Source organism: Macaca nemestrina, chromosome 17 (genome assembly GCF_043159975.1).
Source record: "Macaca nemestrina isolate mMacNem1 chromosome 17, mMacNem.hap1, whole genome shotgun sequence".
Lineage (NCBI taxonomy): Eukaryota > Metazoa > Chordata > Mammalia > Primates > Cercopithecidae > Macaca > Macaca nemestrina.
The window spans coordinates 37,978,761-37,995,525 of NC_092141.1; the positions used below are offsets into that span (position 1 = coordinate 37,978,761).

Consider the following 16,765-nt stretch of genomic DNA (forward strand, 5'->3'; position numbering starts at 1 on the left):
TTTGGGAGGCCGAGGTGGGTGAATTACCTCTGGTCAGGAGTTTGAGAACAGCCTGACCAACATGGACAAACTCCGTCTCTACTAAAATTAGCCGGTGTGGTGGCGCATGCCTGTAATCCCAGCTACTTAGGAGGCTGAGGCAGGAGAATCGCTTGAACCTGGGAGGCGGAGGTTGCGGTGAGCCGAGATTGTGCCATTGCACTTCAGCCTGGGCAACAAGGGCAAAACTTTGTCTCAAAAAAAGAAGAAAAACAATTTCAGTGGAACAAATATCCAAACAATATCAATGAACTGAAATAAACAGATATAAAACACAATAAAGAAATATGGTTTGGCATAGTGAATTGGGGTAGAAAAAAAAATACAGCAAGAAAAACGGAATTCCAAAAATGTTCAAGTAACCCAAAAGAAAGCAGGAAAAAGAACAATCAAAAAACAAAAACTTAAACGAGGCATGGTGGCTGAGGCCTGTAATTCTAGCACTTTGGGAAGCCATGGTGGGTGAATCATCTAAGACCGGGAATTCAAGACCAGCCTGGCCAACATGGTGAAACCCCATCTCTGCTAAAAATATAAAAATTAGCTGGGCGTGGTGGCACATGCCTGTAATCCCAGCTAGTTGGGAGACTGAGGCACAAGAACTGCTTGAACCTGGGAGGCAGAGGTTGCAGTAGGCCAAGATTGAGCCACTACCCTCCAGCCTAGGCAAGAGTAAGACTTTATCCTCCCTCCCAAAAAAAAAAAAAAAAAAAAGGGACTCTGACAACATCTGTAACTATGTAAATGACCCAAATACCTAAATACAGCAAATAAAAGACAAAAACTGGCCACGTGCGGTGGCTCATGACCGTAATCCCAGCACTTTGGGAGGCCAAGGAGGGCAGATCATTTGAGGTTCGGTGTTCGAGACCAGCCTGGCCAACATGGTACAAACCTGTCTCTACGAAAAGTACAAAAAAAAAAAAAAATTTAGCCAGGCATGGTGGTAGGCACCTGTAATAGCTACTCTGGAGGCTGAGGCAGGAGAATCATTTGAATCCACTAGGTGGAGGTTGCAGTGAGCCAAGATCATACCACTGTACTTTACCCTGAGTGACAGAGTGATACGCCGTCTCAAAAAAAAAAAAAGACAAAGATTGACAAACTGGATTTTAAAAACCTAAAGCCAAGCATGGTGGCTCACGCCTGTAATGCCAGCACTTTGGGAGGCCATGACAGGAGGGTCTCTTGAGCCCAGGAGTTCGAGACCAGGCTGGGCAACATAACAAGACCTCATCCTTACAAATAATTAAAAAATTAGTCACGTGTGATGGTGCACATGTGTGGTCCCAACTACTTGGGAGGCTGAGGTGGGGGAATTGTTTGAGCCCAGGAGGTCCAGGCTGCAGTAAACCACGATTGTGCCACTGCAGTCCAGCCTGGGTGACAGAGGAAGACCATGTCTCAAAAAAAAAAAAAAAAAAAAAAAGGCCAGGCGCGGTGGCTCACACCTGTAATCCCAGCACTTTGGGAGGCTGAGGAAGGCAGATCATGAGGTCAAGTGTTCGAGACCAGCTTGGTCAACATAGTGAAACCCCATCTCTACTAAAAATATAAAAAAGTAACCAGGCATGGTGCCAGGCACCTGTAATCCCAGCTACTCAGGAGGCTGAGGCAGGAGAATCACTTCAACCCGGGAGGCAGAGGTTGCAGTGAACCAAGATGATGCCATTGCACTCCAGCCCAGGTGACAGTGCAAGATTCCATCTCAAAAAAAAAAAAAAAAAAAAAAAAAGAAAAAGAAATAAAACATAACCTAACACTATTTTGTGTACAAGAAATTTACTGCGAATATAACACTCTAAGCAGGTTGAAAGCAAAGAAAAAATTAAAAAGGTATATGATGCAAACATTAATTAAAGAAATACTGGATGACAATGTCAGAAACAGTATACTTCAGAGCAAAGAAAAAGTACTAGAGACTAAGAAGGAAATTATTTATTGAGAGAAGGATCAATCCACCAAAAGGACATAACATTCCTGAATATGTATGCACCAAAAAACAGGACTACAAAATGTGTGAAAGAAAACCTGATGGAACAGAATGGAGAAATGCATAAATCCACTAGAGAGACTTCAATATTTCCCTGTAACGACTGTTAAAACTACACATATATTCACAGAAAGAATATTTAATTCAACCCTATGAACTAACCGGATCCATGGATATTAACAGAACATTGCACCCACCAAGAGTGGAATACTTTTTTTTTTTCAGACAGTCTCACTCTGTCGCTCAGGCTGGAGTACAGTGGTGCGATCTCAGCTCACTGCAACCTCTGCTTCCTGGGTTCAAGCAATTCTCCCGCCTCAACCTCCCAAGTAGCTGAGACTACAGGCATGTGCCACCATGCCCGGCTAATGTTTGTATTTTTTTAAGTAGAGATGGGGAGACTCCGTATCAAAAAAAGAAAAAGAAAATAGCCAAAAGTGATGAACAGCAGATATATAAAGGTACTAGTTTGCTTGTCGCAGCAGCACATATACCAAAATTGAATCAATACAGAGAAGATTAGCATGCTCCCTGCACAGTGATGACATGCAAATTCTTAAAGTGTTCTGCATTTTTTTTTAAAAGATACCAAATAAGCACCTGAAAAGATGGTCAATATCATTAGCCCCTAAGTAAATACATATTAAAAACACAATGAGGCATGTGTAGTGGCCTGTAATCCCATCACTTTCGGAGACCAGTCTGGAGCATGGCTCGAGCTCAGAAGTTCAAAATCGGCCTGAGCAACATAGCAAGACCCCATCTCCTCAGAAACGTATTTTAAAAACACTGGCTGGGTGTAGTGGCACACACCCAGAGTCCCAGCTACTCAGAGGGTTAAGGTGGTAATGAGCCATGATCACAACATTGCCCTTCAAAGCCTAGGTAACAGAGCAAGACCCTGTCTCAAAAATAATAATAGTAATACACACAGTGAGATCACTACCCACCTATCAAAATTACTAAATGAAGACTTATGTTCACATGAAAACCTGTGTAATTTTTTTTTTTTTTTTTTTTTTTTTGAGACGGAGTCTCGCTCTGTCGCCCAGGCTGGAGTGCAGTGGCGCGATCTCGGCTCACTGCAAGCTCCGCCTCCCGGGCTCCTGCCATTCTCCTGGCTCAACCTCCAGAGTAGCCGGGACTACAGGCGCCCACAACCGCGCCCGGCTAATTTTTTGTATTTTTAGTAGAGACGGGATTTCACCGTGGTCTCGATCTCCTGACCTTGTGATCCGCCCGCCTCGGCCTCCCAAAGTGCTGGGATTACAGGCGTGAGCCACCGCGCCCGGCTGTAACAGTTTTATTCACAATAACCTACAAGTGGAAATAACTGAGATTATCTTTCAGCAAATAAGTAATTAAACAAAATGCAGTATAACTGTAACAAACATTAAGCAACAACCTGGAGGAATCTCCGAGGAATTAAACCTAGTGTAAAAAACTCAATCCCAGAAAGTTACATGTTGTTTGGTTTTGGTTTTAGACCGAGTCTCACTCTGTCACCCAGGGTGCAGTGCAGAGGCACAATCTCAGCTCACTGCAACCTCTGCCTCTTGGATTCAAGCAATTCTCATGTCTCAGCCTCCCAAGCAGCTGGGATTTCAGGTGAGCGCCACCACAGCTGGCTAATTTTTGTATTTTCAGTAGAGACAGGGTTTCACCATGTTGGCCAGGCTGGTTTCGAACTCCTGACCTCAAGTGACCCACCCACCTCAGCCTCCCAATATGCTGGGATTACAGGCCTAAGCCACGCACCTGGCCTCTGGAAAATTACAACTTCTATTATCCCGTGTATGTAACATCCTTGAGATAACAAAATTACCAAAATGAAGAATACATTAGTGGTTATGACTAAGTCTGGCAGCAGGAGGAAAGCAGGCGTGGCTATAAAAGCACAACAGGAAGGGAGAGGATTCTGGGAAGATGGTGCAATAGGAAGCACCAGGAACCTGAGGTCGGGTGTTCAAGACCAGCCTGACCAACATGGAGAAACCCCGTCTCTACCAAAAATACCAAATTAGCTGGGTGTGGTGGCGCATGCCTGTAATCTCAGCTACTAGGGAGGCTGAGGAAGGAGAATCACTTGAACCCAGGAGGCAGAGGTTGCAGTGAGCCAAAATCAGGCCACTACACTCCAACGTGAGCAACAAGAGTGAAACTCCACCTCAAAAAAAATAAATAAATAAAATAACAAACAGTGTTGTATTGGCAGAAACACAGAGCACTGAAAGAGAACAGAGAGTTCAGAAATAAACTCTCGCTGACATGGTGAAGTGATTTTCAAAAAAGTGTCAGGATCATTCAGTGGGAAAGAGTCTTTTCAACAAATAATGCTGGGAAAACTGGATTATCTACATGCAAAAGAATGTAGGTGGACACTTACCTTACACCACACACAAAAATTGACTCAAAATGGATCAAAGATCTAAACATAAGAGCTACAACTGGGCCAGATATGGTGGGTCACACCTGTAATCCCAGCACTTTCGGAGGTCGAGGTGGGTGGATCACGAGGTCAGGTCATCAAGACCATCCTGGCTAACACAGTGAAACCCCGTCTCTACTAAAACTACAAAAAAAACTAGCTGGGCGTGGTGGCGGGCGCCTGTAATACCAGCTACTCAGGAGGCTGAGGCAGGAGAATGGCATGAACCCGGGAGGCAGAGCTTGCAGTAAGCTGAGATCGCACCACTGCACTCCAGCCTGGGTGACAGAGGGAGACTCCGTCTCAAAAAAATAATAATAATAAAATAAAAATAAAAATAAAAATAAAAATGTCAACAAAGTTGCTCAACTATAACAGAAAAAGAAAGCTTACAAGAGAATGTAGAGCTGATAGTTTCTACTTAGTGTTCGTTAGATAAATGCTTTAAATGGACTGAAAATCCTCAAACACTGCTTGAATCATAAAGAATCTATGAAATATTATGGAAGCATTTTCTAGCTTGTTTCTGAAACCTCTGGAAACAACCTCCTCATGTATCAATACAAACTAACCTGCATTACAGAAATAAAAAGGAAATTATGACTGGGCGCAGTGGCTCATGTCTAAAATCCCATCACTTTGGGAGGTCGAGGTTGGCAGATCATGAGGTCAGGAGTTCGAAGCCAGCCTGGCCAATATGGTGAAACCCCCTCTCTACTAAAAATACAAAAATTAGGCAGGCATAGTGGTGCACACCTGTAATCCCAGCTCCTTGGGAGGCTGAGGCAGGAAAATAACTTGAACCTCAGAGGCGGAGATTACAGTGCGCCAAGATCACATCACTGCACTCAGCCTGGGACCGAGCGAGACTCTGCCACAAAAAAAAAAAAAAAAAAGAAAAAGAAAAAAACAAAAATCAAAACTATACATTTTATTACATGTATACATTTGTCTTTCATATACTTGTAACTCAGAAAACCATGCTTTCACAAACAGAAATACAATAATATTAGCAATCATAACATTCGTGAAACTGTACAGAATAAACTGGCCAGATGCTGTCTCTTACACCCTAGAACCCAGGTTCTGGTCAAGGCTTCTCTTGGTTGTATGAACTCACCTCATGCACCTGTCATAAGGCTCAAAAGAGATACGGTAAACAAAAGCGTCTTGTAAACTGTATAAGCCTGTAGATATGTGGTTCATCTTAATCCAGGCACTTTAACGACTGACAGCTGCCCCCCCAGAATCTCTTTTCTCGATTCTTAAAATAAATAACTTATATTTCCAAGGCCGGTTCAAAAGTGATATTCTTAGAAGCCTCCGCATCCCACCTGTCCATCAGGCGGAACGAATCCGTCTCCACTCTAGTATTATGCTCTCATAACTCTTGGCCCTTCACCAGTTCATTCAAGGGTATAAAGAGCAATTAAAATATGTCAGGCATCATGCTATGCACTGGAGAAAAAAATCTTAAATGTGTAAAGCTTACAAAGTTTTTCACACACGTTATCTCATTTCGTACTTTAAAAAATATCCCATAGGATCATAATGGTTTGTTTTCAATTTCTCTCACCAGAATGAATTCCCAGGGGGTAGAGACTAAGTGTGATTCACCTTTGACTCCCCAGAGTCTAGTGCAGTGTCTGGCACCCAGAAGGCACCCAATTAGTGTTTGATAAATAAATGAAAAAGGAGTAACAGACACTTGTTCGATTACTAAAATATCCATCAGGGTTAACACTGAAATAATCTTCCACAAAGTTTCCACAGGGGAAAGGGGGAAAATACATTATATTACACAAACACATCTGGGGAGTGAAAATTCCTCCCTCCGGCAGAGCATCTCCAACTCAAGTTTAACTGTGTAACAAAGGCACGTAGCAACTGAAGATGGATTTGACTTTACTACGGGACTAACAAGCTCGAAGTGAAGAACAATGAGTTCTGCATAAAAGCTCCTATGTAGATCATTCTGCTTGATAAACCTGGACATTATTACACAAATATTAAAAAAAACCTTAAACTAAAGGGCTTCTGCACAGCAAAAAAAAACTATCATCAGAGTGAACAGGCAACCAATAGAATGGGAGAAAATGTTCGCAGTCTATCCATCTGACAAACATCTAATATCCAGAATCCTCAAAGAATTTAAACAAATTTACAAGAAAGAAAAACCCAACAAAAAGAGGGTGAAAGATATGAACAGACACTTCTCAAAAGAAGATATTTATGCGGTCAACAAACACATGAAAAAAAGCCCATCATCACTGCTCATTAGAGAAATGCAAATCAAAACCACAATGAGATACCATCTCATGCCAGTTAGAATGGGGATCATTAATAAGTCAGGAAACAACAGATGCTGGAAAGGATGTGGAGATACAGGCACGCTTTTACACCATTGGTGGGAGTGTAAATGAGTTCAATCATTGTGGAAGACAGTGTGGTGATTCCTCACAGTGACCACTTTAAATCTTATTTTACATGTAATAAAACCATTTTCTCTTTACATGAATCAAATAAAGTCTCCTAAAGCAAACACTTAGGCCTCCATTTATTTCCCACTTTTGGCACAAAATTGGGTTTTCACTGTAACTGTGGTGTGCTAAGTGCATGGTTAAGCCAGTGTCAGTGTCATCTTCCTGTAAATTACAGATGCCGTCTGTGAGCAGGTCTCCTGCGGACTCATGGATGTTGTATTTTGAAATCTGCTTTAGAGGATATTATAAGACTTTTAGAACCAGAAATACCATTTGACCCAGCAGTCCCATTACTAGGTATACGCCCAAAGAATTGTAAATCATTCTACTATAAGGACACATGTACACATGTGTTTATTGCAGCACTATTTACAATACCAAAACTTGGAACCAACCCAAATGCCCATGAAGGATAGACTGGATAAAGAAAATGTGGCACACGTACACCATGGAATACTAGGCAGCCATAAAAAGGAATGAGTTCATCTCATTTTCGGGGACATGGATGAAGCTGGAAACCATCATCTCGGCAAACTAACACAGGAACAGAAAACAAACACCGCATGTTCTCACTCATGAGTGGGAGTTGAACGATGAGAACACATGGACACAGGGAGGGGAACATCACACACCAGGGCCTGTCAGGGGACGGCGGGCAAGGGGAGGGATAGCATTAGGACAAATACTTAATGCATGCGGGGCTTAAAACCTAGATGGCAGGTTGATAGGTGCAGCAAACCACCATGGCACATGTATACCTGTGTAACAAACCTGCATGTTCTGCACATGTATCCCAGAATTTAAGCTATAATTTTTAAAAATTTTAAAAATAAAAAAATAAAATAAAGTCTTGTTTCAGGATAATATTAATTTGCGTTGCCACCTATTTCAACATGGCAGACAATTGTACCATCTGAACCAAATGGAGCCTTGACATGAAATCTGAAAATACCCCATGAACGGAGTGATAGACATAAAGTGAAATAATCCAATGCTACCAGTTCTCATAAGCTCAAAATGCAATTCTGTACTGTACAAAAATCCCTGGTACAGGTGAGAGATACACTTCAAGATCTTTGCATATTCCAAAGTTTACGGCTATCGCTATGACACAGAGCTTCTTCTGTAAACTTCCCATGTTTCCACTGAAGAGCACTGTGTCTGGGGCTACTTTAGTGTCACTAACTGCACAATGGTGTTTTCTCCTTGGTGTAATATTTCACAACAAGACAGAGAATATATATGTGTGTATGTGAATCATTCATGCTAGTTACCACATAAATAACAACAAGCAGCAAATATGAAGATAAAAGTAACGTTGAAGTATAAATGCTGCTGTCCAGATGGGTGAGGCTTACTCATCCGCCAAGCGATGTCCTCGGCCCAATACAGTGAGTTTTAATAGACAGGGACAGGTGACATTCGTCTATCTAGTCCTACATGCCATTTTGGCATTGAAGGTTTCCACAGGGCTGGAGTCACTTAGCTCTAGGTGTGCAATTCTAATGAATGAGTATACTTTTCTATTCTAAATCCACAGTGGGCAAAATAGCTCAGTGTAATGTTAGAATTCGTCTACTACATACCAAGCACTGGAATAGGTAAACATTTTACATACATCCTCTCTAATCTTTGCAACATTCCCCAAAGTAAGGGTTATTTTACCCACTTAAAAGTCACTGGATGCCGGGCGCGGTGGCTCAAGCCTGTCTGTAATCCCAGCACTTTGGGAGGCTGAGGAGGGCGGATCGCGAGGTCAGGAGATCAAGATCACTCTGGCTAACACGGTGAAACCCCGTCTCTACTAAAAATACAAAAATGAATTAGCCAGGCATGGTGGCGGGCGCCTGTAGTCCCAGCTACTCGGGAGGCTGAGGCAGGAGAATGGCGTGAACCCGAGGGGCGGAGCTTGCAGGGAGCCGAGATCGCGCGGCTGCACTCCAGCCCGGACGGCAGAGGGAGACTCCGTCTCAAAAAGTAAAAACAAAATAAATAAAAGTAACTGGAAAGTCAGAGGATTTAAGTCCACTGCCCCCAAAATCTACAGCCCACACCAGGATATGAACCCAAATTTCTCTGGCTTCAAAACCCTGCCCTAATCATTTCACTATATCACCAATCCAAGGAAAAAGTTAAGGTATGTTAGTCAGATAAAAGTGGCAAATTAGACCGAGGGCGGTGGCTCACGCCTGTAATCCCAGCACTTAGGAAGGCCGAGGTGGGCATATCACGAGGTCAGGAGATGGAGACCATCCTAGCTAACATGGTGAAGCCCCAACTCTACTAAAAAAAATACAAAAAATTAGTCAGCGTGGTGACACATGCCTATAGTCCCAGCTACTCAGGAGGCTGAGTCAGGAGAATCACTTGAACCCGAGAGGCAGAGGTTGCAGTGAGCCGAGATCATGCCACTGCACTCCAGCCTGGGTGACACAGCCAGACTCCATCTCAAAAAAAAAAAAAGAAAAAGAGGGGGGGCAAATTAATGGGAGGAAAATATTAAAAGTTAACCCTACAAACCAAGAAATCTATTTATGATTATGTTTTTTGTAGGAGACAGAGTCTTGCTATATTGTTCAGGCTAGTCTCAAAGTCCTGACCTGAAGCAATCCTCCCGACTCGGCCTCCTGAGTAGTGGGGATTACAGGCATTACAGGCATGAGCCAATGCCCCCAGCAAGAAGTCTATATGTTCTTATCACGCATGTGACTAAACAAAATTATACGTAAGAAACTGACAAATCGTGGTAATATTTTAAATATTATGACTACACTGAAACCCTGCCAGAGGTATTTTTAAAATGTCAAGGCTTTTTTTTTTTTTTTTTTTTCCCCCAGACAGAGTCTCCCTCTGTTGCCCAGGCTGGAGTGCAGTGGTGTGATATCTTGGCTCACTGCAACCTCTGACTCCCGGGTTCAAGAGATTCTCCTGCCGCAGCCTCCCAAGTAGCTGGGATTGCAGGCACGTGCCACCACACCTGGCTAATTTTTGTATTTTTAATAGAGATGGGGTTTCACCGTGTTGGTCAGGCTGGTCTCGAACTCCTGACCTCGTGATCTGCCCACCTCGGCATCCCCAAGTGCTGAGATTACAGGCGTGAGCCACCGCACCCGTCCAAAATGTCAAGGATTTTTACGCTGATGTGCTTAATGTGCCCAATCTGTAATTCTAGTTGTGATCAATGACATGCCCATAAATCAGAGGGTACTTCTATGAAACAATCACAGCCTGCAAGTATGGATAAAACGCCTCAGCTTTACCTCTTAGATGGTTCTAGACAGTTTCAGAATTCGTGCCTCTTTCTTCAACTCTCTCATTAATTTTATTACCCTTGGCAGTAAAATAATCTTACCAATTGCTTTCCCTATGAAATTGTGAATGAAAATTCCCATTTCTCTTCGCTAGGTCTTGTTAGCTGCCATCTCTGGGAAGGAGAAAGTGTTTTCATAGACAGGCGTATCAAGGACAAATAATGGAGCTGAAATACAAGGGTGAATAGCAAATAAACTGCATCTTATGAAGTAATTCCAACTAATTTCTGCCTGGAGCACTGTGTTTAAAAGGATTCCTAGGCCACATCTGGAGGGACCTGGGAAAAAAAAGCAAAAGAGAAGTAAGGAAGGTAAGTGGAGAACCAGTAAAGTGTTGTGCTACAGTAGCCTAGGGTTTCAGGAAAGGAGATTATAATATCAAGTCAGGCAGAGCAGCAGACAAACAGCACGAAGAAAAATGACAGTGAGACTTGGCATGCAGGGGATCACTCATGTGCCTATTGACAAGTTCAGTAGTGTTGTGAGGGAAGAAGTCAATGGGCTAAAGCGGAAGTGAGTGCTGACACAGAGACAGCAGGTGTAAACCAGAGACAGAGCCAGCGTGCCGGATGGCTGAAGTCAAATACTTACGTAGCAAATGGGGATAGAGACAAGCATCCGATGGATGTATTGGCCCTCTCAGGAAAATACTCCATCCCCTAAAAACCATAGGAAAGGGGTGAAGGATACTCCTATAGGTCAATTTATGGAAGAGAGCAAAACCTTAACATTCTCAATGAAGTAGGAGCTAAGAACCTCAGTATCAAGTGAAGAGACAGGAAGGTCAAGAGGGGGAAGGAGATTGGGTAAAGATGTTGAAGAGAATGAGAGAACTAAACAGGGTTGGGCAAGGAAAAGGCATCAGGCAAAGCTGAGCACTCAGATGAGGTTGAAAAGATTTAACAGTTACTTTAAAACAGGGTTCATCTGTATGACTAGTTGCTTTTTCTTTAGCCCTCAGATACAGAAGTGGAACAACAGACTGGATTGGGCTGGCATTTTACCAGGGTACAGCAGGAAGACGGGCACAGGAAAGGCCCAATGTTGGGAGGATTTCAGTTAATCTCCTGTGAGATCCAGGTGGGCTAGGGTAGCAGGGTAGGTTATAAGAAGAAAACTACAGACAAACTTGTGAGACTGCAGAGGCCTGGAAGGAGAAAATGTGTTGGGTGACAGTGAGATGCAGAAGATTTCTGAGGTGATACACCTGTAGATGAGAAGGTGGAGGTCCCAGCCCGGGTAAAGGGTGGCTGATCTACAGCTGGTGATGACCACTGGCATTAAAGGAATCCAGAAGAGACGAGGCTTTTTCTGTTTGTGTCAGTTATCTCCTTATCCAAGTTTCTCTTCACAACTGAAAACCTCTGAAAGTTGTCAGCTTCATTAAGGTAAATTCAGAAGACCTATTTTATTAAAAATGACAAAATGCTTCTGGAGAAAAAGCACATATGTCTGGTCAGATAATGCATGTATGACTTGGGACAAATCATAGCATTTCAGTGTTTGAGGTAATCTAGTCTGTCCTCTTTATTCCTTAACTCTCCATCTGTACAGACAGAAACAATATAATCAGCCACATATCTTGTATAAAATAAATATGAAGAGAGAAACAATTATAAAGGCAGAAGTTCTTGGGGTGAGGAGAAGAACTTTAAAATTAACTAGCTACTTCTTCAAGACGAAAAACATCAGGGAGTACTGAAAGACAACAATTGTAGAAAGGAAGAGAAATTAACCGAAACAGCAACCAAAAACTTTCTAAAAATGTATCAACAAGCCCGTGAAAAACAAATAGCTACAAGCTTGACACTAATTCAAAGTCAGTATTTTCTTCTGCCTGAGACTCAGGGAAAGCAAGCCAAAAATGAAAGTTATCTTATTCACCTTGTAGGAAAAGAAATTTCTGTCTTCCATAACACAAACTGCTAAAACCTAAAAACATCCATTTTCAGATAAAAAGAGTATTAAGGAGAACTGGTAAAAACAATTCATTACAAAGTTAATTATCTCTCTCTCTCTCTATCTGTGTGTGTATGTGTATGTGTGTGTGTGTTAAAGTCTGGCATTCATTGACAATAATTGATCTACTCTTTTTCCAAGCGAAAATATGTACTTTTGGAACAAGTAAAAATTTACATTATCATGAAAGAAGATTTATGAAGAAGCATAAGCTTAAACATAGTTCTTGCCATAAACAGTCTGATCCTACCGCAAAATATCAAACTTGGAAATTTGGCAATATTATAGAAAAAACTGCGAATGAGTGTGTTTTTTAATCCTGCAATTCTAATTTAGGAACGTATCAAAATAATGATGGATACACACAAAGGCTTTACTGTGTATAATAATAAAAACAGAAAATAATACAAAAGGCCAACATTAGGGAAGTGGTTGCATAATTTATAGTTTCTCTGTATTATGCAATATATGCACCATATATATGTGTATACGTATATATATATATGCATATATATATACACATTTATGTTTTTTGAGACGGAGTCTCGCTCTGTCACCCAGGCTGGAGTGCAGTGGCCGGATCTCAGCTCACTGCAACCTCCGCCTCCCAGGTTTACCCCATTCTCCTGCCTCAGCCTTCCCAGTAGCTGGGACTACAGGCGCCCGCCACCTCGCCCGGCTAGTTTTTTGTATTTTTTAGTAGAGACGGGGTTTCACCGTGTTAGCCAGGATGGTCTTGATCTCCTGACCTCGTGATCCGCCCGTCTCGGCCTCCCAAAGTGCTGGGATTACAGGCATGAGCCACCGCGCCCGGCCACACCATATGTTTAAAAACAACAACAACAAAAATCAGATTACCTGGGAAAAGGCTTGCAATCTACTGAAGAGTAAAAGATGTTAGAGAATTTGTAGTAATGTGTCATTTAAATTTTTCTTTTTATGTTGTTGAACTATCTATGCTTTTTAAAATGAGCACTACGACAAAAGCACATTTAGAGCTTTTGTTATTTCAAAAAACTTATTTCAAAAAAATCTTCCCACTTCTTCCTCAAAGCACTTAGCAAATGAAATACAGTAACATTGAAAAACTAGTTTTTCACATTACTTTGTAACCATATTTTACTAATAATTTTAATATTATCTTGCTACCTAGCAAGTATTTTTAATTTCAAAAAAATTGACTACAAAAAGTATTTGGAGGCTGGGCTGGTGGCTCACGCCTGTAATCCCATCACTTTGGGATGCTGAGGTGGGTGGATCACAAGGTCAGCAGTTTAAGACCAGCCTTGACAATATGGTGAAACCCCATCTCTACCAAAAATACAAAAATTAGCTGGGTATGGTGGCAGGCACCTGTAGTCCCAGCTACTCGGGAGGCTGAGGCAAGAGAATTGCTTGAACCTGGGAGGCGGAGGTTGCAGTGAGCCTATATCGCACCACTGCACTCCAACCTGGGCAACAGAGCAAGACTGTCTCCAAAAAAAAAAAAAAAAAAAGGAAAAAGAAAAAAATTTATTTGGAAGCTGGTGTACTCAATATTGAGAGCAATGACTAAGCCCTGGTTTTCACAATCAACAACTCTAATTCATCAGACGCTCTCATTCCATTCAGTTTCATCCGATCTCAGTTTTTCTCTGTATAGATTTGGCACACACAAACTTCTTCACAAGAATGTTGAAAGAAATGTATATAAAGTATATAATATATGTAAAGTGTATATATTGGAAGTATATATATATTGAAGCTCTCATTCCATTCAGTTTCATCCTATCTCAGTTTCTCACTGTATAGGTTTGGCACACACAAACTTCTTCACAAGAATGTTGAAAGAAATGTATATAAAGTATATAATATATATAAAGAATATTGTATGTAAAATTGTCTGAGACTTTATACTTTGATCTAAGATTTTGGAAAAACACCTTTTGATTTCCGTCTTCTCAGCATGTTTATAGCCTAAACAAATTATTAAAGATGTGTATACTTGAATTGCTTCATTCTCCTGTAAAATGAATGATATTAAACTCCTCAAGGATTTACTTTGAATAATTAAAGCAAATGCAAAACTTTCTGCAAAATTCATACATAAGTTTTAATATGGGATGTGTTCTGAAGTCATGAAATAAATAATATTTGTGTGTCTAATATAACTGGTAGACTCTTCTCAGCATCGAATCATTCTGGTCAAAGTCAACTACTACATTTCTAACTGTGTCTTTTGAAGCAATAAATATAGAGATACTGATGCAACCTAATCTGTATTTTGTGCTATTAGAATATTCTATCCCCTAAATTACTGTGTTCCCCAAGAATAGATTAATATAATTTTGGATACAACGCAAAATTCTTTTCACAGTGGTCTTTGTCAAACACAAAGAGAACTACCAAAGCTACGAATACCACAAACTAAACATGCTCTAGAACAGACTGCCCCCTGGTGCGAACCAATAACATCCAACAGATTCAGAAAACTAGTTTCAACGCTAGGAGCACCCAGGCTTCTAAAAAGCTCTGGATCCTTCTGTGTTTTGATTTCAACAGCTTATACTTAAAGTGGTGATTTTTAAAGAAAAGTAAATTGAACAGTATGTTAAGCCCATGAGACACGACTAATTTATGACATTCAGTAGCAAGTAGCAACATAATTCCTAACACTTAACTCTCACGGATACAAGCTGCTCAAGTGCTTATAGGCTAAGTCCACAGAGATAAGTAATTTTCTGATCCTTAGTTTCTACAACAAAACACAAAGTCAAGAGCAAAGAAACCTGTACATTTCAGAGAAAAGTAGAAAAATAAAGAAACAGACTATGGTGGCTTATTTTCAAAACTATATCTACTTCATCCAAGTATTTAAGTACTTTCTTCTGAAATCTTGAAAAATAAAACCTTTTTAGAATTTGATATATGACCTAATGTCTCTTTATATGGCTTCTTCATATATAAGTGGTAACAGGCCATTCAAACATAAGTCATTATCAGCATGATTTTTTAACGAATAACCTGTAGTATTGGACAAAAGCTTTAGAGCAAGACTTGCTAGGGAAAAGAGCACATTAAGGCAATAAAAAACATGTTAAGGTAACAACTGATTAGCACAGGATCTTTTCTCATTATGGTGGGAACAGTTGCAATTCCTTTTCTATTGAAAAGACTCATTAGGAGAACAGAATGAATTAGCATGGATAAAGCACTTACTATAATAAACATCATAAAATGTTTGTTACATAAGTCAATGAATCAATAAACACGGAAAACCGGCAGGGCGCGGTGGCTCAAGCCTGTAATCCCAGCACTTTGGGAGGCCGAGACGGGCGGATCACGAGGTCAGCAGATCGAGACCATCCTGGCTAACACGGTGAAACCCCGTCTCTACTAAAAAATACAAAAATCTAGCCGGGCGAGGTGGCAAGCGCCTGTAGTCCCAGCTACTCAGGAGGCTGAGGCAGGAGAATGGCGTGAATCCGGGAGGCGGAGGTTGCAGTGAGCTGAGATCCGGCCACTGCACTCCAGCCTGGGTAACAGAGCGAGACTCCGTCTCAAAAAAAATAAATAAATAAATAAATAATACAAAATAAACACGGAAAACCACATCATGCACGTACATTCAATAATACCTACTTTTGAAGGTGGTCATGTTCTTTCAAAAATAGGTCAGTTTGTCTGTTATTTACTCCAGACACACTTTTATATGACCTAGGACAAAAGAGAATATTTATAAACATTTTTGGCAGAGGATACATAATCTGAGGAACTGAGTGACCCCAGTGACCTTGAAAGTAGATGCATGGAGTCTCTTCATAGTTTTGAATGAACAACAAAAGTGCGTCATCCTTTCCCTTTCACCCCCAAAAATGGAATCTAGTATAAACAGATAAGTATTAATGCCTCTCTATTTTAGGCCTAACAGTTTACTATGTTTTTCACAAAAATAACTCAACATTCAGAAACAAACAAACAAAATATCTTACCTTTCCTTTCCTTCTCTGCTATCTTCATTTTCTCCAAGCGGAAGTAAACCGTTGCACTGATTTAGTATGTAGCACATGGGGAGGGAAAGCCGTTGAAATGGAATGTTTTCCATAACAGTAATACATGCGGTCCACCAACGGAAACTTAAGGAAGCCAACAATTTTTTTTTTTTTTTTTTGAGACAGGGTCTCTTTGTCACTTAGGCTGGAGTGCAGTGGCATAGTCAGCTCACTGCAGCCTTCTCAACCTCCCAGGTTCAAGTGATCCTCCTGCCTCAGGCCCGCAAGTAGCTGGGAGTACAGGAGCACGCCACCATGCCCAGCTTATTTTTGTATTTTTGGTAGAGATGGGATTTCACCATGTTCCCCAGTCTGGTCTCGAACTCCTGAGATCAAGCAATCTGCTCGCATCGGCCTCCCATGGTACTAGGATTACAGGTGTGAACCACCATGCCTGGCTCCAAATTTTTAAAATTCAAGTTAACTGTACAAATACTACAGTAAGATAAAAGAGAGTCATGCTGTTAAAATGGAAATACTGGCTGAGACGCAGGGCTACCGTGAAAAGCACAGGAGAAAAC

The 16,765-nt window shown here is 41.2% G+C and overlaps 1 long non-coding RNA gene and 1 other non-coding gene across 2 annotated transcripts in view; one reads left to right on the plus strand and one right to left on the minus strand.

Moving 5' to 3' along the window:
- The window catches only part of LOC139359523 (uncharacterized), a 37,406-nt gene extending 21,144 nt beyond the window's left edge, over positions 1-16,262 (minus strand). Inside the window, exon 1 of the long non-coding RNA XR_011615574.1 lies at positions 16,185-16,262. This is a non-coding gene — a long non-coding RNA (uncharacterized lncRNA). The remainder of the gene's footprint in view (positions 1-16,184) is intronic.
- Positions 2,502-2,608, plus strand: LOC139359698 (U6 spliceosomal RNA). Its single transcript, XR_011616056.1, has one exon. It is a non-coding gene; the product is annotated as a U6 spliceosomal RNA (small nuclear RNA).
- Positions 16,263-16,765: the final 503 nt, after the last annotated feature.